The 25,835-nt window shown below is 44.9% G+C and overlaps 1 protein-coding gene across 2 annotated transcripts in view; it reads left to right on the plus strand.

Moving 5' to 3' along the window:
- Positions 1 to 25,835, plus strand: part of SLC38A5 (solute carrier family 38 member 5) — a 418,440-nt gene that overhangs the window by 133,968 nt on the left and 258,637 nt on the right. For both annotated transcript variants that reach the window (XM_086940341.1, XM_086940342.1), the window contains exon 3: positions 12,289 to 12,388. The gene's annotated coding sequence lies outside the window, so the exon portion shown is untranslated. The remainder of the gene's footprint in view (positions 1 to 12,288; positions 12,389 to 25,835) is intronic.

The raw sequence follows: 25,835 nt of genomic DNA on the forward strand, positions 1-25,835 counted from the left end.
GTATCCAGACATAAAGTTGGTACCTCTGTCTTAAAGAACCTCCTTTGGAAAGCCCACTCTTGAGAAAACTGCAATGAGGGCTTTTGCCACCACAGGAGCTGTGGTGGTCCTCAGGGGAATTGCCTCTGGGTACCTGGTGGCATGATCCACTACCACCAGTATAAATCTGTGCCCAGATGCTGTTGGAGGATCCATGGGACCCACAATGTCTATTCCAACTCTTTCAAAGGGTACCCCCACCACAGCTAGTGGTATCAGGGGGGCCTTTGTTGTGCCACCTGACTTACCACTGGCTTGGCAAGTGACACAGGAGCGACAAAACTCCTTGACATTTTCTGACATGTGAGGCCAGTGAAAGTGTGGAACAAGCCTGTCCCAAGTCTTATTCTGGCCTAAGTGTCCTGCAAGGGGAATATCATGGGCCAAGGTAAGAAGGAAACCCCTAAACTTCAAAGGTATGACCAACCTCCTGGTTGTGCCAGGCTTGGGGTCTCTAGCCTCTGAATAAAGGAGTCCTTCATCCCAATACACTTTATGGGTGCCTTGAGCATTCCCTGCAGCCTCAGCAGCAGATTGCTGTCTGAGGGGTTCAAGGGAAGGGCAATCTAATTGAGCCTGCCCCAGGTCTGCCCTTGAGGGTCCCCTTGTCCCCAGAAACTCAACCTGTTCAGGTTCAAGCTCATCTGAGACAGTCTCCTCTTGGACTGCAGAATCAGTTTCCTGTGAAACTTGATCCTCAACCTGGGGCAAGTGGGAAGGCACAGCCTTAACCCTCTTGCTCCTTCTCTTGGGTTGTGGTTGGTCTATTGTTTCAAGATCCACCACTGGTTCAGGAAGGCACTTCTTAGCCTGAGACCTTGTCACTGCAAGGACATGAGCTGAAATCCCTAGCATTTCTGCATGAGTCCTGTACTCCACTTCTGACCAAACTGAGCTTTCAAGATCATTGCCTAACAGACAGTCTACTGGGAGGTCTGCACTCACAACAACTTTCTTTAGGCCATCTACCCCTCCCCAGGAGAAGTTCACAACAGCCACACTATGTGAAGTAGTGGAGTTGCTTGCATTGGTCACTAGGTAACTTTCACCTAGTACAATCTGACCAGGGTCCACAAAGTCAGGTGTCACCATAGTGACACTGGCACAAGTGTCCCTGTAGGCCTGAGCCAGTTTCTCATTGATTAAGGGAGTCTGCCTATATTTGCCCAGGTTACTGGGGCTTACTGCAGTGGGCAAAGGTAAGTCCACATCATATAGGAGAACTGCCTGTGTGGGGATTCTGACTAGGCCAGATTCCACCTCAGTACCCAGGGTCAACCCTACTAAACCCTTTGGCTGTGTACCACCACTGCTAACTGTACTAGGGGGTGCAGGTGCTTTAGGAGCTGCAGTGGTGGGGACTGGATTTTTCTTAGTGCATTCACTGCCCCAGTGTGAAACTGATTTGCAGGTATTACACCAAGGTTTCTTTGGGCCATCATTCTTCTTTTTCTTGTTTCCATTTTGGGAACCCCCCTCCTTATTGCTAGTTTGGGGGCCTGAAGACTTCTGGTCCTTTTCTTTATCTTTCTGATTCCCACCCTTCTGGTCTGTTTTCTTCTGGTCACCATGGTTCTGGTTTTTCTGCTTAATCCTTGTTCTGACCCATTTGTCTGCCTTCTTTCCCAATTCTTGGGGAGAGGTCAAATCAGAGTCAACAAGGTATTGATGCAACAGCTGGTTCTGACAGTTATTAAGGATCTGCTCTCTCATCATAAGATTGTACAATCCTGTATAGTCTGAAACTTTACTTCCCTGCAGCCAACCCTCCAGAGCCTTAGAGGCACAATCTACAAAATCAGTCCAGTCCTGAGTCTGTGCTTTTTGGGTGTCTCTGAACAACAACCTGTATTGCTCAGTGGTTAGGCCAAACCCTTCAATAAGAGCACTCTTCAGAACAGAGTAGTTTTTGGCATCCTCAGGTCTAACAGTGAGGAGCCTGTCCCTCCCTTTCTCAGAAAAGGAGTACCATAAAATTGCTGCCCACTGATCCTCAGGGACCTGCTGTACCATGCAGGCCCTCTCAAGAGCAGTCATCCATTTGTGGATGTCATCCCCTTCCTTGTAGGGGGGTACAATTTTTGTCAGGTTTCTATTGTCATAGGCCCTGTCTTTTTCTTTAGGAACTTTGCTGCCACCAGTGGCATCTAAGCCACACAATTTTCTTTCTCTTGCTAAAGCAAGTTTAGCTTGAGCCAAGGCTACCCCTTCCCTCTCTATCTGGAGTTGGACAGCCCTCATTCTGGCCCTATGCTCTTTCCTCTGGGAGGGAGTCATCCCTCTTTGAGATTCTCTTGAGGCACTAGAAAGATGAGAATCCCCTGATTGAGATCTCACCCTCCTGTTACCTGGGAGAATTTGGTTATGAGATCTGGAGTGGTGCTGGCCCTCTCCATTCCCATGTAGGTCTAGGTTGGCCTGGTTAAGCCTGGCAACCTGTACCTGGGTCACCCTCTGATCCTGATCTTCAGGCTCTTCTACATCTGAGCCTTCCTCTTCCTCTTCCTCCTCCTCTTCTTCTTCATCTGGAAGATCCTCATTCTCAGGGGAGTTTATCCCTTCACCTGATTCTAAGGGAGCCTGACTCACCTTATCTAAGTCATCATTTTCTAGGAGAGCTATTAGGGAAGGAATGGTAGGGCCTCTGCCCTTTTTTAGCCCCCTGGCTGTGCACAAGGCACTCAGGTCTTTGTGGCTAAGGTTGTCATATCTGGATGTTGCCCCTATAGGGTAAACTGTTACAGGAGCAGAGCCTGAGGCTCTACCTGTATCAGACATGACTGCTAGTGAGGTGTAAGTGATGCACTTACCTACACTGAGTGTTTTCCTACTGTACCTTGCTAGTGAGTTGTAGTCAGGGTGTGCTAATCCCTTTAATCTACAACTACTAAGTTCAGTAGAACTTAATATGCTAAGCTTTTGATTTATATGTACCTAGAGGTACTTGATGTGATCTTTCAATTTGATGTAAAGATTGCAATGGTAAAACAAACAGCAAGCTCAAATCCGCACCGCTGCACACCAATGTGAGAAGTTGGCCTGATATGTAGTGTTTCCAATTCTGGAACCACTTGGTATCAGTCCAAACAAACCCCAAAGATGTCAGGTTGTAAGTCAACCTTGTTAGACAAGCTATCCTAGTGGTAGCATGGACTAAGCAGCCTTAAAGGCTTAACTTAAGAGGTCGTGTTAAGCGAGCTGTTTTACCACATACAATCCTGTAATCAAATGAATGGACACCACACAAGTATATATTATAAAAATATATGTATTTATTTCTAAATTACTCCCCAGTACTCTTTATGAGGAAAGGGGCACAAGCGTTAAATCAAAAGCACAGTATAACATACAAAGTTGCACAATTTTGGATGAGGGCCGGTGGCCACTCAAACCATATACTAAAAAAATGGTATAAGAGATACCAATCGAACAGTGGTTAGGCCTAGGGCCTAGAGATTCGCTGGGAGCAGCCAGGACTAGCAATGCTGAAGTCGGGAGTAGCCCACAGGAGACGGGTGCAGCACGGAAAGTGCGGCTTGCACCAATGCAATGTCAATGGTGCGTAAAAGTTACACAAAGTGAGTTAAAAGATACTTCAGCTGAACCTAGAGGAACAAAACTCAAGACACAGACCCTAGAGGTGTGTACCAGTGTGGGAACACCGGCGTTGCAATGTTACCTCACCCACAGGCTGTGGGTGCACAGGGTCGAAGTGGCGTCGGGTTTTGACACGCAGGCTCTTGGTGCTTGGAGCTGTTGCAGCTGCAGGCGATGTGAAGCAGAAGTGTCCGGTGCGATCCAAGGGTGGATCGAAGTAGAAAAGTACCTGAAAGCAGAGGGGACAGAGTCTGGGTCACTCAGCAGTGACCAGGGTGGAACCAGGACGGAACCAGGCAATGTCGGGCGCAATCAGGTGGTTGTCGATAGGCTTCTCTCCGCTGTCACGTGGGCTCTGGGGCATCTGCGACGTCCAGGAGCGGGTCACGATCTGTCCCACGAAGGCTCTCGCCGTCAGCACCGTCGGCTTCAAGATTGCAGCAAACAGCACTTGGCAAAAGCAATCCACGCGGAACCGGGAGATTGCTTATCACTCGAACCAGGAGGGTCAGAGTGGGGGCTCCTTTTCACAGGAGCTGGTGCAGATCTGGAGCAACCAGAAAAGCGAGTCGTATTCAAGTTTTCGTCGGCACAGGGGCCACAAGCCAGCTGGCAAGTGACCGGGCCAACGCGTCGAGCCAACACAAGCAGAAGGGCCCCACGCAGCACTCGTCGAGTGTGGAGGGGTGAGCTTTGGTGCAAGTGGAGCTCGGGGTGGGGGCTTCTCAAACCCCGGTGTACAGCTTCGAGGGTCACTCGTGGGCTGCACGGTCAGCGTCTCGTGGCCTTTTCAAGATGGCGTGCCCCACGCTTCCGGTCGCCTCCACTGGTCTCAGCTCTGCAGGGACTGTGGATCGGGCAGGGAGAAGGCAGGCAAGCTTGATCTCGTCAATATCTGTCGCTCGAGTTCCGGCGGGAACTGCAACAAAGCAAGGGTCGAGGGCTGGATGTTGCCTGTTTGCACAGGGTGGTCACTCCTTGACCACAAGGGAGATTCTTCAGTCTTCTAACGTCGAGTAGAAAGTCGAAGGGTCCAGAATTCGTTTCTTATGTTTCTTCAGGATGATCTGAGTTGCATTGGCACTGCTCCCACTCTTATTCGAATCTGGTGGGCTGGACATCCTGCTAGGTCCCCTCCTATGGGTGGGACCCAGGAAGGGGGTGGTTACACCCCTTTCCTTTGATCCAGGCCGCGCTGGGACAGGGGCTGGGAGGCCCCAGAACCGGTTTGGCCGGATTATGCAAGGGGCAGCCTTGTGCTCCCCAGGCAGTGTCTGGCTTCTTTGAAACCTCCCTACTACAATCCACTATCTCCTGTCTGGGGTGGTTTGACACCGCCCTGCGACAGGAAACTCTTTGTCCAGGCCACCATATGCTGAGTTTCGGTCAGCAGCAGGAGGCCAGACCGTGTCTGTGGCAGAGGCATCCATTTTGTGGATCTGAGGCTCATTTTAAATCAACCGCGTTTCAGTAAAGTAACATGTCTTATCCCTCTAGAAGGGTGGAATGCTACCCCCGTCGCCAGAACTGGTGAGGGGGTAGTATTCCAATTCGTATGACACCTTACACGACATGTTTTGATAAAGCCAAACCAAAGTTGCTATATAACAGCGAGGATTATAAGGCGCTTAAGAGTATATGGTATGGCATTATCCCGGATCAGCTTAGGGAGTTGTTCCCGACAGCTGCAGACAGGCTCAGCTCATGCCAGAGCTCCATCTCACATAAAACCACGCACTCTGCCTCCAGGATTGATGAGGCCTTCCATAGGAGTGGCTTACAGGCTATATATGTGTCCAGATATAGGTTTAGATATAGGTATACTATATCTAAGCAAGGGGTGATTACACCCACTTGCCCCAGCTGAGTGATCAGTCAGTTGTGTCAATTTAAGAACCAGCCAGGGGTGGCAAAAGCTATGCTTCAGCCCCTGGTAGGCCTTGGTGGCACCTATGCCCTGAGCACCTATAGTGCATAGTACAGGGGCTGACAAGGAGTCCATTTCCAATTGTGGTATGTACCTATAGCACATGTATTATAAATTTAGAGAGAGAACAGCAGGCTGGGGGTCTGATTAGCAGGCCCACAGCCTCAGTAAGTCGAAAACCAGTGAAGCAAAAAGCAAAAATTGGGGTGACCATAGGATAGCAGACCCTACTCTCCTACAGTCACTGTGTCACAAGGATGGTGTCATCAGTGATGTCATGAGTGATGTAACTGACCATGTCATGAGTGATGTAATATGTGATGTCATCAGCAGTGCATTACATGCGCAAGTTATAGTGAGTCCAACTAACTATAACGTGGGAATTTCAATGGTTTTATGTCAGTAAAATTTCCAGCTAACTATAACTGGTGTGAAACCTATGGTTTTTTCAGTGAATTTCTTAGGTTTTTTAAATGCTAATTCCTAACTATAACTGGTGTGAAACCTGTTTTTTTCAGTGAATTTCATAGGTTTTTTAAATGCTAATTCCTTTCTATATCGAGTTTCTAACCTTTTTTTTTTTTTTACAATTTGCTGTTTTGTGTAAGTATTCTTTTTTTTTTTATATATATAATTCTTTTCTTTTGCGCTCTGGGTGCGCGCTCCGGTAAGCTCTCCGGTAAGCTTTCCGGTAAGCTAACGGGTGAGCTCACCTGAAAGCGCACCCAGAGCGCTACTTTCGTTCGTGAAAAAAAATATGAATGAAAAGTTAATAAGAATGCAAAACATTACGTACCATACAAATAAAATCAGTTTTTTTTATAAGGAAAATGATTATGCATTTCCGTAAAAGTTTGATGACGTCACTTCGGCACGCAACGTAAGTGCCCTCGGAAGCGCCTACGTTCGCGCCGCGTAAACGCACCCGGAAGCACCTACGTTCGGGCCACGTTTGCGCCCCGGAAGCGCCTACGTTCGTGCCGCGTAAACGCACCCGGAAGCGCTCCGGAGCGCGCAGTGTAAGCGCGTCGGGTCATGTGACCTCAAAATAACACTTTTCATTGGTTGCTAACAGTTTTTTTTACAAAGAATGAAATCCCCACCCATTTCCTTCACTTCTTCTTTCACTTTTGTGACTGAAAGACCTGCCTTTTTGCTCCAGGATATTTCTTGGTTTTTCAATGGCTGCCAGACAATCCAGCAGTGAGGATGACTCCAATGAATTCATCAATGAAGAGCCTCCTCAACGAAAAGTTAAGGAACATTTCATTTGGAAATTTTTTATAATCCCACCTGGACTAAAAAAGGTAAATGCTCCAAAAGTGCAGTGCAAGATCTGCAAAGAAGAGCTGTCACGAGGAAACCCTTTGAAAAAGTACTCTTTTGGGAACTTCACAATGATCCGGAATGTGGAGAGGAAGCACCCCCAGAATTTTGCCCAGGAAAGTGTCAGGGCTCTGGCACAAGAGGTTCCCAGGGATGGGGCCTCTACATCCACCGGAGGAGCAACTTCTTCTGGGAGGGGGCAATCACAGGAGCAGGTGCCAAACATTCAACCTGCATTTAACCATGGTGTCCTCAGATGCAGATACTGCAATCAACTCCTCACCTTTGGGGAGCAAAGTGTCCAGCTCATGGTTCGAGCATTGGAGAACCATCGCTGCCCTTCCCACCCCTATTTTTTTTTGTTTCATTTTGCTCCTGTTGAGCAGTTTCCATTCCCTGTTTTTGTTCCTGTTTTGAAAAAAGAAGAAAACCAAAAGTTCTTTTCAGAACTACCTCCAATTCTCATCAAAGAGCTATATTCTTTAAAAAATGAAAAAGGGTAAGTGAAATAGAGTGCATTGATAATTGAAAGGAGAATGAGTAAGAAAGAACAGAAAGGTATGAGAGGAAAAAAGAAGTGAAGTAGGAGGACTGAAAGAAGGTGAGTGTTAGGAAAGAAAGTTATAAGAAGAAGAGTGAATATGGGGAATGTTGATATTCAATGAAAATGTTGAAAAAGAACAGGAGTGTTGAAGGATAAGAAAAGATGCATTGCTGGAGTTGAAGGTAGAAGGCCTCATTTATGAAGCCATGCGTCACTTTAACGCCACCAAAGCATCACTTTTTGTGACACAACATTCCAATAAAAAATGCACCTCATTTATTCATATTTACAAAGTGGCGTTTCTTGGTAAATACATCACTTTGTAAACCCCTGTGCCACATTATTCCTACGTCAGGTGTAATGTATGCAAAAGGGACGTATTGACGCAAGAAAGGGTCGTAGAGGTGACACAGTGAATAAACTGGAGGCCTCATTTCTGAAAAGTGACGCATCGCTACGTGAAAACAGCAATGCATCACTTTTCTGGGCGCACTCCTTATGACATTCCAGATATGTCATATTTAATTTATGACTAATCAATTCGCAAGGAGTTACAGATACGTCAGTATTTCTGATGTATCTGTAAACACAAAAGTAACGCATCCCTGGAGTGCGTCACAAAAGTGACGCAACTCCAGTAATGCGTCCTTTCACATGGGAAAAGCACCATGTGAAAGGTCTTGCGTCAGTCTTACACCTGCTGTGAGACAGGCGCAAGATTTTGACGCAACAGCATCCTAAAAGTGACGCAGTGAAATCTCATAGATTTCACTGCGTCGCTATTGCAAAGCTTTTTGCGGGGGAACACCCCCTCTGCATACATTATACCTGACGCAGATATAATGTGGCGCAGGATTTTAAAAAGTGACCCATCTACCTAGATGCGTCACTTTTTAAATATAGCGCAACGAGGCGCATTTTTTTATACCGCTGGTGCGATGCGTCACTTTTCTGTGCGCACTCCTTACGACATTCCAGATGTGTCATATTTAATGTATGAGGAATCATGTCGCAAGGAGTTACAGATACGTCCGTATTTCTGACGTATCTGTAAACACAAAAGTGACGCATTGCTGGAGTGCGTCACAAAAGTGACGCAACTCCAGTAATGCTTCCTTTCACATGGGGAAAGCACCATGTGAAAGGTTTTGCGTCAGTCTTACACCTGCTGTGAGGCAGGCGCAAGATTTTGACGCAACAGCATCCTAAAAGTGACGCAGTGAAATCTCATATATTTCACTGCGTCGCTATTACCAAGCTTTTTGCGGGGGAACGCCCCCTCTGCATACATTATACCTGACGCAGATATAATGTGGCGCAGGGTTTTAAAAAGTGACCCATCTACCTAGATGCGTCACTTTTTAAATATAGCGCAACGAGGCGCATTTTTTTACACCGCTGGTGCGATGCGTCACTTTTCTGTGCGCACTCCTTACGACACTCCAGATGTGTCATATTTAATGTATGAGGAATCATGTCGCAAGAAGTTACAGATACGTCAGTATTTCTGACATATCTGTAAACATAAAAGTGACGCTATATTCAAAAAGTGACGCATCTAGGTAGATGCGTCACTTTTTAAATATAGCGTAACAAGGCGCATTTTTTTACACCGCTGGTGCGTCACAAAAAGTGACGCACAGGCGGCGCAAAACTGGCAGCACAAGGCCTTCATAAATATGGTCCTGGATTTTCGCCGTGCTTCGCTCCCCGGTGCGCTTCCCGGTGCGTGTACCGGGCGCTCACCCCGCGCAAATTTTTTTTTTAAATGCTCCGCAGGACCCTATTTTAGCCCCCACATCAAACCTAGGGGGTCGGAGGGGGTCTACTCTGCCCCCTTATGGTCATTTGCCCCTTTGTTTTTGCCACCTCTTGTGTCTCGATTTTACCGAGACACAAGATGGCGGCCGCTCCAGACTGTTTAGAATGTTTACAGACACCCAAGAGCCAATCAGCTTTCTGCGCGCAAGTCGCGTGGCGCGCCCAGTGCGCTCCCCGGTGCGCGTACCGGGGCGCGCCTATAGATATATATATTTTTTGGAACCTAAATTACTCAAAATCCACTGGAGCACATATCTTGAGACATAGCAAAGGCACATCGGGCTACCAGTCCCTACAATTTTGCCAAGTTTGGTGTAAATCCATTCAGCCGTTCGGGCTAAAAGGGAAATCGCCCGCCCTATGGAAATTAACATGGAGAAAACGCGTTTTGGGACCCCCCTTTTATCACGGCCCCCGCTTGACGAATCCCCCCCCAAACTTTCAGGGAAGGACCGGGGCGCCGCGAGGCAATTTTCAGGAAATTTTCAGGCAGATTCGTCAACCGGCGCCAAAGTTATTCCAAATAGAATTTTGAGATTTAACATTGAAAAAAATCCTAACTATAACTACCTACTGGCGACCGCCAGTAGGTAATATATATATATATATATATATATATATATATATATATATATATATATATATATATATATATATATATATATATATATATATATATATATTTGTTTTATTTTTTAAATGCACCTTTACCCCGTTCCCACTCTCGTCCGCTTGGAGTTCTCACTTAACCAGCAATACTTGGAAGAGATGGCCGCCCTAAGCAAATACTACTTTCTAACAACGACGGCCAAGGAGAACACACTTAAGGCAACGCTGAATTGTATCTTCAGAGAACCAGGGAATCCCTGGTTGGCCACTCTCAAGGCGGCGAAGGACCATCTTAATCTCGCCATCGAGTCTTGGAATCTCGAACATGTCAGCTATACCGCCATCAAACACTCCATCAAAAAACAAGTGTGTGCGCGGTCACAAGAACTGGACCTGGAGTCCTTGGCAAAAAAAGACCTTCACGAGTCCTTGTGCTTACCACATATCCTGCAAAATCCCAAACACCATCTCAAGCAGGACGTGGGCCGCGCAGCCCTTCATAAGATCTTAGCCTACAGACTACACCCGCTGCCTCTTAAAGAACTATATGCCTTCGGCACGGCCGGCTCAGGAGTCCGGGAATGCAGGCTCTGCAGGTACAAACGTGAGTCATTGGCTCACCTACTATTCTGCTGCCTGGCCCTGCGCATGGCCCGCAGTCTCTATCTCAGGCCAATTCTAAGACAATCAGGAATCCGCACCGCAAAGGAGGCGACCATCTATCTTTATACCTTGACAACAGTAAAGCACATGGCCTCCTTCGGAAAGTTCATTTACCAGACACGATCCCTGCTGATGGCCTCGGAGGGCCTGCCCTTATAGAGACTTTGCAGACCCATGCCTTAATATGAACTTTACTCATCGTAACCCCAGCCCCCTGGGCGGCACAAACTCCCTTGGTTTTAACTTTTGTAACTTTGTAACCTTGTATTTTGTTTTAATGTAATGGTTTTGAGTAACCAAACAATAAAAAGAATTCAAAAGGTTTTGAGTACACAACTTTGATGAAATGTCTATTAATAATTATCATTGCTAGTGATCTTTTGAAGTGTACTCTTCTTTAGAGACTGTTTTGTAATTTTCAGTTTGATTAAGAGAGCAGTTCCGTTCTTCTTTTTTCTCTTCACACTGGCACATTTGTCAATCCAGGTTGTGTTTAGTATCGCGTATGAATGCATGTATATGAGTTGAATGACTGTGATATGTCTGACTAGTGAAAGTGTGTATGTATTTTTATCGTGCTGTGTCCAATTCACTTTTTATATGTCTATAATAATGTGATTGAAATAAATCATATGTTGCATTTTTTCATTGATATGGAATAAATAGCTATTAATTAGCAAATCCCAGTTGAGAATAGTTTGTCTTTTCTGGAAGCCATTTAATGTTTGAAATTGCTATATCAGTGTTGGCACATCCTTCTGTTATGTTGTCCTAAGTGCTCAGCCTTACTGATTAGAGCCAGCTCTTTTTTGGTACTAGTTTATATAATACCAGCACAATTCTATTTGCTATATTACAATGATTTTGAAACCGTTCACAATGTGGGATTCACTGAATTGATTAACAGTGTTTTCAGGCAGCAGCAGCACAAAAGTTTACCAATATTAATTGGCAGTGCCCATATTAATCGTGTTGCTATTTTGCTGCTTTTAATGTGCACAAAATTTTCACGTGAACATAATGCATCTGTGATTTTGGTTCCTGCCTATGAGAAAAAGTGTTATTTTCTATGTTTATTAGTGTGTGGGATTTTAAAAGGCGCCTTTCAATCAGTGTTATTCAGATTGAGAAAGGCTGTGTGACAGCCGAAACGCGTCTATGGGTGTCCTTTTAACTGCTGCGTGGTGGGGGGCTCAACGCATTAAAGAGAAGGGAATTAAGGAATACTTCAGTCTTCGTGTGCGCGCTCTTTGTAAAGATACAGGAGGTGTTTCAGGATATATATATAATATATATATATATATATATATATATATAATCACTGAAAAAAAACGAAGGTTACTGGGACGTTATAGTTAGGTTCAGACTTTACACCCACAAAAACATAGAAAAGCAGTTACATTTACTTAAGCTAACTATAACTTATGCCTCCGCAATACACTGCTTATGGCCTCACATTTTACATCACTAATGGGATGTCAGAACTCAACTGTAACATGTTATTATAGTTTAGCAGATACATCATTTGGATGCATCATTTATTTATACAGGCGACTAGGGTGTGTAACAAGTCCCATGTAATAAGGAAAGTAGAGATGGGTTTTTACACAGAGAATGCAGGCTCCCATGTATTATACACTCCTTAGCACAGCATACAAGGCTGAATATTTCAGCAGGTGATGTAAGGTGATTCTTGCTGGTGAAATGTGTTAGATTTCTCCTGTATTGAGGACCCAACTAATAGTGTGTTGTTTTTTTACAGCCTGGCGATACTGGATCTGAAGTTGCAGTAAACCAGCTTTTAAGATAATACCTCTATCCAGTGGATTCTGCAGGGTGTCCAGCTGTTTCTTTCTTAAAAGGTAAAAAGTTTTTGAAATATTGCGCCAAATAATGACCTTCAGGTCCAGGTGGACCTACCCTTTGTTTGCTGGTTATAGCAATAGAGACCCCACTTGGATCAAGATTTAGAGTTGGGTGGTAACAAAGAATGGTGGGCTACACTGTTGGACTCTCCTTGATAATGTTCAGCTCAATCACCCTCCCCCACCCTGGCACACTCTTTCTCTTACACTACTATAACTCCCCTAGGCCGTGCCTCCACCCTGCTGCTGAAAGATGAGTTCATAAGTTCTCCATCTAATACTATACTCACATCTCCCGATACTAATCCACCACTAATCCTTTTGGGTTCCAGAGTAGCGTGATACTGCGAAGAGCTTCTTTTTTGCAAAGAGTTTCCAAGTGTCTCCTGAGACTTGGTACCATGTTCTGTCCAGACCCCCTGATTTAAATCAGCACCACCTCTTCTGTATTCTTTCTGCCAATTTACATACATGTTCCTCCTGCTATATCTCTGAACAAGTGTATTTTGCTTTGAATCAGTTGCAAGACACTTGCTACGTCCTCTCTCTTTGAAGTTTGCCCTGTTTTATTACTGTGTATGAGTATATTCCTGTTTGCAGGCATTGTTGCTTTAAACATGTTTGTGGAAATGTTGTGATTCATCAAGGTACACACAGCTGTTGTTAAGGGACATAAAACTGTATTAAAAAATAAATCCAAACAGGTACAAGTGTCTCCTGTTGTTCTTTGGCCTCATGTTGGCTAAAAGAGACATCGTCCGGGCCTGGAAGGATGAATCCCCACCGCTGGTTGGGGTCTGGAAGAAGGGCTTGGACTTTTGCATGGGTCTAGAAATCCTGGTCTTTGGAGCGAGAGGATGCCCTCAGAAACATTTTAACATTTGGGAAAGGTAAGCAGATTATAGAGGGCTGTATCTGGAACCTCCTTCTTCCCCATCTATTACTGGAGAACAACTGATATGAGTACTCAGTATACTGGACTGGGACTCACATAGCACGCATGCTGGTTGTGGTTATGGGTGGCTAGAACTCTCCCTATCTACGGGATGTTTTTTCTTTTCAGACAGCTATTATGTGGCACTGTTACTTTTTTTCTAGAGTGTTATTTCGCAACTTATTCTTTGTATGAACGACATCATAATATTATTGAAAATGTCGATATCAATATATGTCACCTTATCTGCCCATTGCTGATGCCCATTGAGGCATCAACCTTGTTTTGGTTGTCAACAATAAAATTATGTTGTGAAAAATCAATCCAAGGCATATCAGCGCCCCCTCCCATCTTGCACTATGTACAGATGTGAGTCTTTGCCCACCCTCCATAGGATGGTTGATGCAGGCCTGGCACCATGTTGGCAGCATGCTAATCTAACTCTCTCGCTCTGGGGCGGATTTCTACAGTGGCAACACACTTTCTGTCTCCTGCTGCATAAACCAGCACTCCCCTAGCCTGTCACTGCTGTGAGAAACTGTTTGGAAACACGGTGGTTATATTTAGTAAGATATTGAGGTAGACATTGTGAAACAGCTTCCAGTTGCACACAGCACTGCAGCATGCTTTTAACTTTTTCACAATTCTCTCTAATATCGCCATATCGTGCTCAGCTTTATTGGCATCCAGTACAGCAGGGTTTCATATCTGAAACTCTTTGCTTCTGTCACTGAGTCTTCGTTGGTTCTGGTACTTCCTGCTTCTATGACGGACCCTTCTCTGAATCTGGCAATCTTTGCTTCCATGATGGAGCCTTTTCTGGTTCTGGAACTCTCTGTTTTTACCACTGGGCCCTCGATGGTTTTAGCACTCTCTGCTTCTGACACCAGGCCTTCTGTAGTTCTGGCAATCCCTGCTTTTACCACTGGGCCGTTGATGGTTCTGACACTCTCTGCTTCTATGACGGACCCTTCTCTGGTTCTGGCACTCTCTTCTTCTATGACTGACACTTCTCTGGTTCTGGCCCTATCTGCTTCTATGATGGAGCCTTTCCTGGTTCTGGCACTCTCGGTTTTTACCCCTAGGCCGTCGATGGTTCTGGCGCACTCTCTTCCTTTACCACTGGGCCGTCGATGGTTCTGGCACTCTCTTCCTTTACCACCGGGCTGTTGATGGTTCTGGCACTCTCTGCTTCTGGCACCGAGCCTTCGATGGTTTTGGCACTCCCTACTTCTATGACTAACCATTCTCTGGTTCTGGCACTGCCTGCTTCTATGACGGAGCCTTCGCTGGTTCTGGTAATCTCTGCTTCCATGATGGAGCCTTTTCTGGTTCTGGCACTCTCTGCTTTTACCACTGAGCCGTCGATGGTTCTGGCGCACTCTGCTTCTGGCAACGGGCCGTTGTGGGTTATGGCACTCTCTGCTTCTATGACTAACCCTTCTCTGGTTCTGGCACTCCCTGCTTCTATGACTGACCCTTCTCTGGTTCTGGCACTCTCTGCTTCTATGACTAACCCTTCTCTGGTTCTGGCACTCCCTGCTTCTATGACTGACCCTTCTCTGGTTCTAGCATTCTCTGTTTTTACCACCGGGCCATCGATGGTTCTGTCACTCTCTGCTTCTGGCACAGAGAATTCGATGGTTCTGGCACTCTCTGCTCCTGGCACCGAGCCTTCTCTGGTACTGGCACTCTCTGCTTCTATGACTGACTCTTCTCTGGCATTCTCTGCTTCTATGACAGACCCATCTATGGTTCTGGCACTCCCTGCTTATATTACTGACCCTTCTCTGGTTCTGGCACTCCCTGCTTCTATTACTGACCCTTCTCTGGTTCTGGCACTCCCTGCTTCTATGACTGACCCTTCTCTGGTTCTGGATTACCTGCTTCTATGATGGAGCCGTCTCTGTCACTGGGCCTTCTAAGGATGTGGCACTCCCTGCTTCTAATACCTAGTCTCCTAAGGTTATGGCACTCTGCTTAGATTACGAAGCATTCTGTGGTTCTGGCACTCTCTGCTTCCATAGAAACAAAACCTGTTGCACACTAAAAATAAAGTTTAAAGCAATAAACAGATGTCTCATTGGACATAAAGTTCATATGTTATAGGCGAAGGATTGGATCATCAGTGTTTCAGATTTTCTTTTATTGATCCCAGAGAGCCAGCCGACACGTATTTCCTCGCAAGAAAAACACACTTTTCCGCGACTCCTCAGGGCTGTAGGTTAGAGAATTATAACTACAGGTCGCGGTGCCGGTGATAATTCCGACCCGGCTCCGCTCAGGACCGGGTTGACAGTATCAGTAGGGTAATGATTCGTTGTTTCAATTGAGGTATTCTCACATTAGTAGTGGAGATTCTCTACTCAGTAGTAATGCTGGGTTTTATGAAGCCTCAGGGTTTAGGAGACTGTCAAAATCCTCGTATTTAGGATGAGGGTAGTATGGTGATTTTCGTAATGGAAAAGAAGAATCCCCGTAATGCGGGGAGTTGTTTGGCGGTGGTGCCGTTCAGGTTTGCGTTCTGGTTCCTAATGTGAGAATACCTCAATTGAAACAACAAATCATTACCCTACTGATACTGTCAACCCGGTCCTGAGCGGAGCCGGGTCGGAATTATCACCGGCACCGCGACCTGTAGTTATAATTCTCTAACCTACAGCCCTGAGGAGTCGCGGAAAAGTGTGTTTTTCTTGCGACGAAACACGTGTCGGCTGGCTCTCTGGGATCAATAAAAGAAAATCTGAAACACTGATGATCCAATCCTTCGCCTATAACATATGAACTTTATGTCCATTGAGACATCTGTTTATTGCTTTAAACTTTATTTTTAGTGTGCAACAGGTTTTGTTTCTATTGTATATAGTGTGTCCTCCAGGCACACTTGGAGGGGTTTCAGGGACTTGCCCCTCACCTGCATGCACCTTCTGCCTTACCGCATTCTCCTGTGCGTCAACCCAAGCAGTGCGCCCAGTATTTCCCTCACACCTAAAACCCTGTCCTCTGCTGCCATATACTCTCTGCTTCCATGACAGAGCTTTCATTGGTTCTAGATGTCTCTGTGTCTCTCACTGGGCCTTCTGTCGTTCTGGCACTCTCTCCAGCTGTCACCAAGTCTTCCATGCTAATGGCACTTCCTGCTTCTGGCACCGAGCCTTCTATGGTTCTGGCACTCTCTGCTTCTGTTATCGAGCTGTCTATTGTTCTAGCACTCTCTTATTTTGTGATGGAGCCTTCTCTGGTTCTGGCACTCTCTGCTTCTGTGACTGACCCATCTCTGGTTGTGGCACTCTCTGCATCTGTCACCGAGCTTGTATGGTTCTGGATTCCTGATGCTCTCACCAAGCTTTCTCTAGTTCAGGCACTAACTGCTTCTCTCACCAAGCCTTCTGTGGTTATGGCACTCTATGCTTCTATTACGGAGGCTGCTATGGTTCTGGCACTCTCTGTCACCGAGGGCTTCGATGATTCTGCCACTCTTTTCTTCTGTCACCGGGCATCCTATGGTTATGACACTCCCATGGACTCCTTTGGGGACAATGAGTTCTCCTTTGAATACATTTTATTGGCCGTCTGGTTCTTTGCCTCTAAAGTATATTTACTAGGGGCAAATGTGTTTTTGTTATAGAAATATCAGTTCATGTCAATTTTAGGTTTTTAAGTAACCCTGGGCGTAGTTGTGTAGTAGCGCTACGCGTAGCTACACAAAGTGCACTTTGCACTACGCGAGCTATGCGTAGTTACGCGAACTGCGTAGTGCGATAGGGAAAATGCTGTTAGCACTGATTACACAGTGCCGGATGCTTGTCCGCACTGTGCAATCATTGCAAAAGGCAACTTGCACAGTGCAAAAGGTCGTTTCTGCCGCTCGAGTAGATTTGTACTCGAGCGGCAGCTTTCTCAACGCGGACTGGTAGTTTCTCCTCGCGAGCATACGCGACCACTCGCAATGAGAAACGTGACATCCCCGCATTGAGAATCTCACCGGGAGGTTTATTTTCCACGCTCGCGATCGGCGACTTGATGTTGCTGATCGCAAATGAGGAAAAAGTCTCGCTGGGATGTTGATTTTGCTTGCTTGCGGTCGCCAACTTGACGTTGAGGACCGCGAGCAAGCAAAAAATGCCCGCTACGCGACAAGTTTTTGCACAGTGCTACATGCAATTCACGTAGCGCATAGTAGCACAAACTCCGTGAGCATAGCGTAGTACTATGCCCAGGGTTATTTTTAAGGCAAAGCACGCATAACTCTCTTGGCTTGGGCAGACAGACCTCCTGTCAGCAAGGCTCTATTTTCCCCCATCTCCCAGTGAGACAGCCGGTTTTTGGGTTAACTGGGCTTATCTGCCCTTGTGATCGACTGGTAAACACCAGGTTCTAAGTGAATTGCTCGATTGGTAGGCAGCCCACGTTCTACAAAGAGCTCATTCTGTAGTGATTGATTTCGGAGAAGGCCCTGGTCATGGTCTTCCCTTTTTGGATCTTTCAGACATTGAAGGGTACTTCGTTTCTGCTTTGCAACCCCTTAAGCCTCCTAAGGTCTGCAACTTCTCTATATGCCCAATGGGTGTTGAGAAGGGAGCTGCTTTACAAATATGGTGCCTAAATTTGTAGTATTGTTGAATAGAGTAGTAAGTGTTCTTGTCTTGACATTGGAGTGGTATGACCAATTCTCCGCCTACCAGAGATCATACCTTGTTCCCGTCTTCAGGGAACACAGTTGTGTGATGGTCTCTGAATCCAAAAGCCAGGGCCACTGGAATTATGTGGCAAATGAGGAATAAATTATGTGGCAAAGTTGACTAAATTATACACAATAAAAGGCGAATTATGAGGCATAATGCAGCTCAGTTAATGGTGGTATAACTACATTATTTTGTCATTTTTAGACCTGATAACAGTGTCTGAGAAAATAATTCACCTTAATTAGTATCAATTTACCACCCAAAATACAACAATTAGCAACTGGAAAATGACCAGTCAACCTTCACAAAAACCCTTCCAGTGCCAAGGAACCCGAGCTGCCATATTTGCCGTAACTTTTGATCCGCATGAGCTAGAAACAAAAACATGTTTTTTTTAATCTGCAGATCATGCGACAGATGATGTAGTCAGTCAGTCAAATACACTGTATTCGATTTGTTAAAATCATAAAAGGAATAAAACATTTATATACAATTAAAAAAACACTTATTTCATACATATACACAGTCATAGAAAATTCATTGTGAGTGCAAACCTGAACACTATACAAGCATTTTGATGTTATTGCACGCTAAAACTGTACAAAATCCCTCAATGGCCCTTTTTGGATTTAATTCTATAAACCGCCGCTAAGAAACTGGCCACGCAAAAAATAACACGATTGCTACACAAGGACTGTAGATAAACTAAGGCAGGTCTAACCTGGGTAAAGCCTGCCTCTCTTAGTAAAGACAGGTGATGTATTATGTGGCAAATGCTGCAAATCCATAATTATGCGGAAATTGCCACATAATAGCATAAAGGCAGTATCCCTCAAGCAGCCTCCTCCCCAAATCTTGTTGATTCTGGGGTGACAACATCCATCTTTAAAACTGAAAGGACCAGGGAACCATCTTAAGGTTAAAATAAGCAGCCCTGCCCGAACAGCCCGGCATGGGGAGGTGGACCATGCAGCTGGTGGTCGGTTTTAAATAGCCGCACACGTCTCTCGAATCCCCTCCCTTGTGGGGCTCTCAACTTTAACATACTCTCGCCAACTTCATTAGAACATCTTCTCAAACATGGCTGCTACGCCCCTGGCAACCCCGGGCCTCGCTAAAGCGAGGGAGCAACCATAGCGGGGTGTGCAAGCTTCAGGGAGCATTGTGCTGTGGGGACGCTGTTTGCAGGCGGATGGTCGGTGGAAATGTACAGCTGCTTCTCCTGGCGGAGAGAGGTTTTACTCCTCAGATGCACTGATGGGAGTAAGTGATTTATTGCTTTTTGTAATGCTCTTGTAAGCGGCCTGCCTGCCCTGGAGCCATCGCGCGCGTTAATAGTTTCATGGAAATACACAACATTCTCAGCAAACTAAATAATGTTAGTTCTGTCTGCCAAATACTTGAGCAGGGAAATTATTATTAGACGCTGCAAGATTGGCGTTTTTCCACAGCAGGGCGCTGCCAGGACTCCGTAAAGCGTTCCGGTGCAATGACGAACGTTTCCGAAGAAGAGCACTGCATATCTGGCCAGAGGCACCTCAGAGACAATTGTTGATATTCCAGTGGATGACAATGCTGCCAAGCCTCAAGCGAGGAGCCGCATTCTCCAGGGAAATGCTTTCAAGAGCTGTCTTTAGCAAAGCGCCTAGTCATAATTTCCTGCATCGAGGCGCTGCCTGGATGTGCATCCGGGTGGACACTAGAGATTTGAAAGACCCAGAGATCCGGCTTTAACTCTCTGTAGTTATGGACTGCTTCGGATCATCACCTGGGCGGACACTGGAGATCTGGACAGTGCAACTGCCCGGGGCCAGGCCCCCCCCAGCAGTAGACCTAACTCCTGTAGTAATGCACGGCTTTTCATGCGCATCTGGGCGGACACTGGAGGTCTGGACAGTGCAGCTGCAGGGGGCCAGGGCCCCCAAGCAGTAGACCTAACTCCTGTAGTAATGCACGGCTTTTCATCCGCATCTGGGCGGACACTGGAGATCTGGACAGCGTAGTGCGCCTGACAGATTTAGTAGGCACCCAGTACAGTCGACAAGTGCAAAGCACTGAGTCCCCAGTACAGAGTGTGGGGTCTACATCAGTCTGCTGGGCCAGGAGGTTGGTCGTCTAGCTCATAAGCTGGAGTTTGTGCTCTCTCTCTAGTGTTCATCTCTGTGGGCATAAGGCAAAGGGGTGTTAGTGTTTCTGCTTTTAACAAAAACAGAGGATTGGTTTCAGGGTTTCCACCTCAGTTCACATAATTAGGCCGCCATGTTTTCGGCCATGGCTTTTCCACTCCAGGATGAGTCAGTCCTACAGTTTCAATGGAAGCAACGCATGCCGGCCTCTCCCAGAACACATTAGGTTGTAAAATAAAAGTCCAGGAGTGGAAACTCCAATTGGGCGACCACAAAGGAGCCTACTTTTTCTTTCACATCCTGGCGTTACCTGGTGGAGGAGGGATCAGGGCAGAAGCACCTTTGACCATGAAATGAACATCCTTGAAGCGGCCCTTCAGAACATCTGAAGGCATCCGCAGCCCCTGCTTGAGAGATGGAGCGTTGACAAAACCTGGGCGGTCACAGGGTGTGGTTGAGCTGGGAGGCTTCTTTGGGGTTCTCTTTGATCAAGGGAGGAGCTTTGGAGGGGAACAGGAGGAGTTTCATTTTAGAATGGGAGGTGGAGCCAACACAAAGAGTAAGAGGATGAGGAAGAAAGAGGATGAGGAAGTGCACATGAGCTATCAGCATCTCCTGTTTATCTTAGGGACAGCTTTAGCAGTCTTGCTAGCCTCAGGTAATAAAAACAAAAATGCATACATCGAGAGATTTAGTCAGTTGTCTTCATCATTTGGTGTGTTCAGTTTTATGCACATTTTGTTTCTGCATTTACAACATACACATGGGGCAATGTGACAACCCACGCCAGCCATTGGCTCTCTTGCACTGATCACATGCACATTCACCCTATAGTGAAGTTCACTCCAGTGGCAGCTCTGGTGGACCAATACGTTATGTTGCCAATGCTTTTTTCTGTTTACATTTTTAAATCATTCTAATGTGTTTAACTTCACATTACAGTGATTCAAAGACAATAGTATATTCTCTTAGCACCAATAAAAGTCATATTTTCCTGTGATACGAATTAAAACTAAAAAGGTTTTCTATATCCGTTCTAAGTACACCTTCCTGCTAGGAGTCTACCATCCTGTTCTATTATGCAATGGTTCATTTAGTTTTTAATTTAACATATTTATTGAAAGCATGTGCCCACCATGTTTATATTGCATCATGTTGTTTTCCCCTTTTATATTTTTGTGCCATCTGCTTACATTAAAACAATTTTCACACTAGATTACTAGGGCCACAGCTGTTGGCTTTGCCAAAGCTTGTTGAGACTCGCAGTAGATGTGGTTCTTCCAGCCCTTATCAATGTGTTTAACCAAGAATCGAATGAGTATCCCCGGTAGGGGGTATTACTGGTGGGTGTAATGCTTTGTAAGAATACTCCGTTAGAGTTGATGATGAGGCCTTTCTTAGCTTCACATTTGGGCTAAGAAGTGATATTTGATCTTACTTGATTCTTTGTTTGAGGTAAGGCGTGTAAAGATTGCACTGATGACGTTTTACCTCTCTAGGACTCCTGAGTAGACATCAGTCGATTCATGACACTGAAAAAAGTTCATAGGGCATACTTTACAAAGGACCTTAATTTGAGTGACTGCTTTTGCAGATGGTAGTACCACACCCAGTAAATACTGATGCCACAGGGGGTGCTACTCACCACTACAGTACTGTTGTATACTGCACATACTGTTTGTTATCTATGACCACGAGATGGCACGTGGCTTTTCCTGTGACATCTCGTGGCAGTCTCTGGCTGTTGTGCACATGCCCTTGACTGCATCTTTTGAATATGCATACTGAGGTCTGGGTTTAGAACTATGTCATTATGAACTGATGCACTGGACTTACTGAGACGTGTTTCCAATAAACTCCTGCTACATTCAACTCCTTGAGTCCTCCAGTCTTTCCTACACTGGCGACGAGGGAAAAAGGACGTTTTCTTCATTTTACAGAAGATTTTGTCAACATAAAAAAAAAAAAAGAGGATAATTTTCATTCCAAACCTATTCCTGACTTACTTAATCGGGAGATCTCTACAGCGACTCAAGCGGACTCTCGCAGCTACTCCGACGACTCGCTCTTCTGTTTCGGAGGTATTTGAATTCATTTTCATCGTTTTTCAAGCTTTGAAGACTTTCTCCTAGCGCTAGTTCCCAGCGCGAGTTTCTGTCTGCCTGCTCGAGCTTCTGACTGCACGCGCGCATGCGCGAACTACGTGAAAAGTGACTCCACGTCATACGCTGTCAAAACAAGGCCATTTTCCTCTAAAGAGGAAGCAATTTCCATGGCGGCCATCTTGAGTTGGTAACTTTCATCGGATTGTTTCTTTCTTCACCGTTTTTTTTACTTTTAAAACCGCTTTGCTTCCTGGAATTTATCCTACACGATGGTCTCTCAACTCGACCTCATTTAAAGGTATTGTTTCAACCAGCCTTATATTTAAAAGTACTCTTGTTTAGATTTTCATTTTTTTTACACATCAAAATAATTGTTTTACTTTAACCATTTTGACATGAGTGGAATTGTTCCTCCCCCTTCGTTTTTGGCTAATAAAGGTGACCCCCCCATGGAGTGGGAAATATGGGAACCTGTTTTCCTAGCCTATGTTGAAGTCATGGATGGCACTGAATGTGAACCTGAGAGGAAATTATCTCTTTTAAAACATTGCCTAGGGGGAATTGGATTAAAAGAATTCGTCACTCTTCCAGCTTTAACTAATCCTGGAGAAAAAGATGTGTATGAATGTGCAGCTGAACAATTAAAAATCAGATTTGGAAAGACAAAGAACATTGTTATGGAGAGATTTATTTTCTATTCTCGCAAACAATCTGCGGATGAACCGATTGATGATTTTGTATCGTCTCTCAGATCTCTTGCCGTAACGTGTGATTTTGAACACATAACATATGAACAGGTATTAAGAGACCAAATACTGATGAGAACGAATAATAAAAAGGTCCAGGAAAGACTTTGGACAACCTCGGATATGTCTCTAAATGCAGCCATTGACATTGCCAGGTCGATTGAACATTCCGAGAAATTTGTAAAGGAGATAAGAGGGAGTGAAAAAGGAGATGTTTTTAGCGTTTCCAAAGAAGGAGAGAAATTCAGGAAACCGTTTACTTCGAGAAATGACTTTGCTAATAATAAGAGTGACTCAAAGTTTAAGTACACTAAAAGCGATAAGAAGAGCAACACTCAGTGGATTTGCTTCAGATGGGGAAGTTCAAATCATTTAGCAAATTCTAAAGTTTGTCCTGCCCTTGATAAAATGTGTATGAAATGCAATAAGAAAGGGCATTTAACAAAGTTTTGTAAATCTACTACCAAAAAAGTCAACATTGTTCAAGATTTTGATGATTATGATTCCAATGAAAATGATATCAATACTGTCATTAATATTTGTGGTAGTGAAGGTGTAAGTAAATTCCCATCTTGCGATGTGATTATAGAGGGAAAGACAATTAACATTTTTGTAGACACCTGTGCATGGTATACATTATTAGGTTTAGATGTTGTAAAAAAGAATTGGCCCAACAAGATTTTACTTGAGTCTGACATTTCCCCAGGGGGTTATACTGGACATAGGATTGAATTAGTAGGTTACTTTTGGGGAAAAATCACTTTTTCTGGTGAATCCACATATGGTAAAATATATGTCGCTAAGTCTGGGCAGCCTCTGTTAGGATGGCCACACCAGGATCAATTGGGCATTAAGATAGACCCTAGAGCTAATCCTCCTGTTTACTCTGTTGCTAACACCAGTGATCCTGATCGTAATCTCATGCTTGATAATCTGAAATCTGAGTTCTCTGATGTTTTCAGTGGGAAACTCGGTCAGTTTTTGGGTTTTAAACACACTATTAAACTCAATGATGGTGTTGTTCCTGTTCGGCACAGAGTCAGGAACGTCCCTCTTACCTACAGGGATAAACTTAAAGTTCTTCTCAAAGACCTGTGTGACAAGGATATCATCGAGCCCATTGAGTCCTCCCCGTGGGTTTCCCCGATCGTTATTTCGGTCAAATCCAACGGCGAACTGAGGCTCTGTGTTGATCTTCGCAGTTTAAATAACTCTATTTGGGTAGATGCTCATCCCTTGCCAAATTTGCATGAGATGGTTTCAACATTAGGAGGTGCTGTGATTTTCTCATGTATAGATTTGGCAAGCGCCTATCATCAAGTCGTTCTAGATGATGATTCCAAAAATCTGACGGCTTTTATTACACCAGAAGGCCTCTTTAGATATAAACGCATGCCTTTTGGATTGGCTAGTGCCGCTTCCGTCTTTCAAAGACTGATGAAAGAGACACTTGAAGGGTTGACAGGGGCAATCGCCTTTCAAGATGATATTCTTGTATTTGGAAAAAATGTAGAGGAGCATGATATTAATTTAAGGAATGTTATTTCCGCTCTGTCCTCTAAAGGTCTTACTCTTCGCCTTGATAAGTGTAAAATAAGAGAAAAAGAAGTTGAATACTTGGGACATTCCATAAGTGGTTCTGGGATCAGACCTAAGCAAAAACACATAGAGAGCATCATTAAAGCCCCAGTCCCTGTTTCTAAAGAACAATTGGTAGCCTTCTTAGGATTAATAGAATTCTATGCCAAATTTATTCCAATTTTTTTTTCCAAAGTTGATTCTTTTAGACCACTCCTAAAGAAGAACGCAAGGTTTTTATGGTCTGACGTAATGACGGAGGCATTTCAGAACCTTAAAGCGTTTGTTGTGAATGCACCCTGTTTAAGACCTTTTGTTATTGGAAAAAAATGTACCATCATGGTAGATGCAAGTAGCACAGGGTTAGGAGCTGTGCTCATGCAGAATGACTGTGGAAAAGAATGGATAATCGCTTATGCTTCAAGGGCTCTGAGGGATGCTGAAAAACACTATTCAGTTATTGAAAGAGAGTTATTGGCGTCAGTTTGGGCAGCCGAACATTTTAAAACATTCTTGTGGGGAACAAAATTCACCATTAAGACGGACCATAAGCCTCTCATTTACATGATGGCACCAGGTGGAGGTCGAACTTTATCGGCTCGCCTAGCCAGGTTGGCATCTAGGCTACAATCTTTTCATTTTGAGATGGTGTATGTAAAGGGGAAAACTAACATTCATGCTGATTGCATGTCTAGGTTGCACACCTCTTGCGATGTCCCATGTGACGATGATGAATGTGAAGTAGCTTTCACTTCGCAAGACATCATGCTAGTGTTTGGGGAGAAGTTTGATTTGAGTAAGGAGTCCTGGGCAAGAGAAATGGAGAAGAGTGTTGAATTGACTCAGGTTAAGAATTACATTCTACAAGGATGGCCTGAACAAAGGAAGTTTTCAGGTGATATGATGAGTTATGCCAAAGTTCAAGATGAGTTAGCTGTTGAAAATGGGGTTCTGATGAGAGGTGATAAATTCATTCCTCCTTTTGCCTTGAGAAATACTATTATTAGTATTGCCCACGAGGGGCATTTAGGAATCTCCTTTACTAGGAGACGCATAAAAGATTTTTTTTGGTGGCCAGGAGTGGACGGTTGTGTAGAACACTATATCCAAAAATGTTCAGAATGCGCCAACAGTGATAAGTCTGCTGTTCCTTTGCGTCCTGAACCCTGTCCTGTGGAATATCCTCTTGGTCCTTGGCAGAAATTAGGTCTTGATTTCATTGGTCCATTTTCTGTTCTACCTGAGCGTGAGAGATTTGGGATGGTTTTGA

Source organism: Lissotriton vulgaris, chromosome 10, assembly GCF_964263255.1.
Source record: "Lissotriton vulgaris chromosome 10, aLisVul1.2, whole genome shotgun sequence".
NCBI classification, from domain to species: domain Eukaryota; kingdom Metazoa; phylum Chordata; class Amphibia; order Caudata; family Salamandridae; genus Lissotriton; species Lissotriton vulgaris.